Source organism: Pagrus pagrus, assembly GCF_965226575.1.
Source record: "Pagrus pagrus genome assembly, chromosome: 3".
Classification (NCBI taxonomy): domain Eukaryota; kingdom Metazoa; phylum Chordata; class Actinopteri; order Spariformes; family Sparidae; genus Pagrus; species Pagrus pagrus.
Window position 1 is genome coordinate 25,216,087 of NC_140187.1, and position 4,005 is coordinate 25,220,091.

Genomic DNA, 4,005 nt, shown 5'->3' on the forward strand with positions numbered 1-4,005 from the left:
ATGGGCATTTGGCCATTCAAACCACACTGTGCCTCTTCTTCTGTGTACATTGCTGTTTAGGCTGTGCACCTCTGACTTCAAAAGTAGCTACAGGAAATATCCCACGTCAGATGGCTAGGATTCCTTTAGATTACATCCCCAGAAAACAGCCATTCCTCACACACGTGAGGGCACTCGTCTATGAAGGAAATTGGATACTGTAGACGGGATTTCTCTGTTGAAAGGGGAGCTATATAAGAAGCTATTGATACATTTAAAAACGCAGCTAACATTTACAATCTTATTACATTGAAATGAAAACATCACCATGCCTTTGGGTCATTTTTGATATTCCACTGTGGCCCAAACGATATAACCGGAGTCTCATGCGTCTTATTACACTGGCAGCACACACACGGGGGCGAGCAAAACAACAAGATCAGCTTTGCTCACACTTGCTCCCCTCTGCTCCTGCTGTCCTGCTTTTCACATTTACTCCCACTTGGGTCGCCCTGAGGTTCAGTTTTGATCCAGTTTAAGCAGTGGGTCTCATAGCTGAGGTCACATTATCACACGTTAGTCTGTGCTGCCTGTGGGACATTAAATCTCTGTCACACCTCTGGTCGAATGTTGGGATGGTAATTTAACCTGAGTTACAGCATTGCTGTTGTTTTTGTAGTTGAGTAAGAGGGGTCAATGATCTGCTAAGGTAAAATCAAATCCAGACATTTTGGTTTACCCTTTGACTCATAAAACAGTATAATCACACGATATACCTGAAATAACAGCTGACCTCTGCTTATGAGCATCTTCATCCAGCTTAATGCTGACCCAAGTAAAACATGTCAGGGTTTAAAGGAACTGCAAGTGATAAATGTGCTCAGAAATGCCTCACAAACAAAGCACGGAGGCGTCAAAGTGGTTTCACAAGTGAGCCAAAATGGTAGAAAACTCCATCACATCCCTCTCTTGTGGCACCTCATTGTTAATCACATCCTTTCAGGTCAGGGCTGGAAAATAGCTGTACAAGAATGTTTTAATATTGCAGGAATGCCAACTTTGACACAAAAACAATGCTAAAAGTTAAAAACAGCATGTGATTCTCCAAAGTTCGAAGAAGCAGAAAGCTGCATTGTTGCCTGTGTAGGAGGAGCAGGCTTCTGTTTTTGACATCAGACGGCAGAAGAGTAATCATTTTCACAAGTAACTCAAAGACCTCATCTAAAAATATCTCCATGGTATGATAATCAAGGCATTGCCCCATCCAGGGAGACATACCACAATCAACTAATGGTGGTCAAATGTGGGCTGGCTCCTAATCAGTGTGGAATGGTAAGTTTAAACTTCTGCACAGCTGGCTTCCACAATGTACAGCTCAGAGACAGGAACAACTGGACGGGGTTGTTGGCAAAACCCGAGTGGTGAATTTGAGACGTCACCGTATAATAGAGATTTCATGAGCAGAGTTTGTGACACAAACCAGTTGACAATTTATGTGAAACCTCTAAGAATGGAGGCATTTTGGAGTAGAGGACCTCTTTAAAGCAGCTACATGGCTTTTATATTTGCTGATTCTGGCGACCCCTGTGGAGAAAAGTGGTATGAGCACCAACTCCTATCATAAAGATCTTCAGCCTCAGCTTCATCAGTGTAAAAACAGAAAATCTTCTCCCTGATGGGTTTCATTTGCCAATGTAGGTCATATAGAGGCATCAGTATTAAACTGAGATTGTTTCATTACCACCTAAAAACTCCTTGTAATAGCCTAGTTTGGGAGAAGTGGGCTGTTGACAGGTCAAGCTTAGTAAGATTAAATGCGCTGCTGTCTCTGCTTGGAATCAGCTACAACATTGTCTGAATCTTCAGGAGCTGGTCGCACTGGGTGTTTGAAGTGATTCCAAATGACTTGGAAGAAAGACCATCTGGCTGTGTTGAATGCTGATGAATGTTTTGATGTTTATATCTCAGCAATTTGTTATCCGTCTTCATTTAAATGTATTGTTTAATGTGCTGCAGCCTGTCTTGGCCAGAAATCTCGTGAAAAAACAAATTTAATCTCAATTAGAATTTTCCCAAGTTAAATAAAGGTTTACAAAAACATTATGTAGAAACTGGCATTTTGTGCAATTTGGCGCCCCCCACAGTTTGAGTGCAAAACCACTGTCATAGATACAAATCCCATGTCTGTAATGTAGGTGCTAACTACAAACAAAACTCATGACGTCATAACAATGTTATGTGTTAAAATTTGTATGTTGAAGTAAACATGTATGTAAGGCTGTGAGTGGCTGAGACAGAGATACCATTCACCCTATTACAAGACACTGTACCATCAAAATGATTTTGAAGCTATTTTTTTAAAGGGAAAATGTTACATAATGTTGCTTTAAACAAGAATGATAAAAAATCGATAGTTTCAGTAAGTGAAAGATAATTACAACACTGCATTTAATTAATGTTACTACACCTTCTAAGTTTACTTTCTATGGCACATTTGCAGTTAACAATAGAAATGGTGGAAGATTTAGTATGGAAATGTATAGCTGTGATACACAGTGAAAAAAGGTGACTATTACAGTGACAAATCTGTATCATTGATAGTGTATTTCCTTCATGAAAATTCTTTATTTATGTCATGTTATTTAAAATATATGTTAGCTGGTCAAACATGACAGCTCTTCACAGAATCTTCCAGGATAATGTTGTTTTTATTAAAACGTTGTCAGACAATATGGACAATAAATATAAATATAGACAATATGTCATTCATTCTGTCAGTGTCCGAAACTCAAACACGCCACAATAACATAACATAACATCATGAGTTCACATTTGCCAATGAAGCTACATACGCTAAAAAGACCCAGTTAGGAAGTGAACTTGGCTGTCTGCGTCAATGTTACCAAAAATCTCCAAAAGGTTTGTTTTCAGTGAACTAAAACCCAGTTTATGTGTGTACAAATGCGAAATGGCAAAAATCTTTGTTTAAAGAAATACTCATGTGCATGTGGACAGGGCCCGTCGCTCTCTGTCTGTGTTCGTGTGTGTTGCCGTGACTATGCTCTGCCGTCCTCATTCTCCCTGCTCCCAGCGCTGCTCATGCTGCACACCTGTCTGCAATCGACTCATCACATCTCACAGTCAAACTGCTCACCTGCTTCTCATTAGCTCATCAGCTGGCAGCGTTTCAAACCCGACTCTTCATCGTCTCATCCACAGTGGTAGTTGCATGTCAAGGCTGAATTAGCTTGTTGTTTCTGGTGTTCAGCTTCTTGTTCATTGTGTATGTTAACCAGTATTTCTCCATGTGTCCCAGGATCATTAACCACTAGCTGGCCTTCCTGTCTGTCTGACTGCCAGTATCCTCCTAGCCAACAGCCGCGCCTGCCAGCCAGTTGACAGATGTCAGTACGTCACCTTTCTTCTTCGTCTGTGTTCTGCATTTGGGTCCAAATTGCAAACCATAACAATCATTAAAGTATTGATTTCAATGTATAGTGGTAATTTTTGCTCAACAGATCAATTTGGTATTGTACTCACAAGATGGGACAAAAAGACCGGGTTTTGATGGACAAAGAAAATACTCTGGCTTGACGACTACATTAAATGTCTTGAACAAATCCTCATGTTCCAAACACAAGAACCACAAAAAGACTCTGAATCAGACAAGACAAAGTTCATCAAATGCTGGAAATTGCTGAAGTAATAACAAAAACCATCACTGCCTCGACATTTTGAAGGCAACCGCATGTTTTGAGTGTTGAAAATGTCAAAAAAAAACAAAAAAAACAAAGGAAACAATATGAAACATTGCAGATGATTTTTCTTCTGTAAACATTGCACCAATGTTAAAAAGATTTTCACAAAAATGAATTGTCCTTGTCTGGGGCTTGTTCAAGCCTGCAGTGCAGAGGTGTACTTTACCAGTACTAGTAATGTCAAAAAGTATACAGCAAGCACGGAGGACTCAAAAACTCACGTTATGCAGAAAAGGCTTTGCTGAACCTACCAGCCTCAACAAAGCAG

The 4,005-nt window shown here is 40.0% G+C and overlaps 1 long non-coding RNA gene across 1 annotated transcript; it reads left to right on the top strand.

Moving 5' to 3' along the window:
* The first annotated feature begins 3,160 nt into the window (after window positions 1-3,160).
* On the top strand, window positions 3,161-3,723 carry LOC311254313. The gene is made up of 3 exons (XR_014622233.1): window positions 3,161-3,200; window positions 3,296-3,383; window positions 3,498-3,723. It is a non-coding gene; the product is annotated as an uncharacterized lncRNA (long non-coding RNA).
* Window positions 3,724-4,005: the final 282 nt, after the last annotated feature.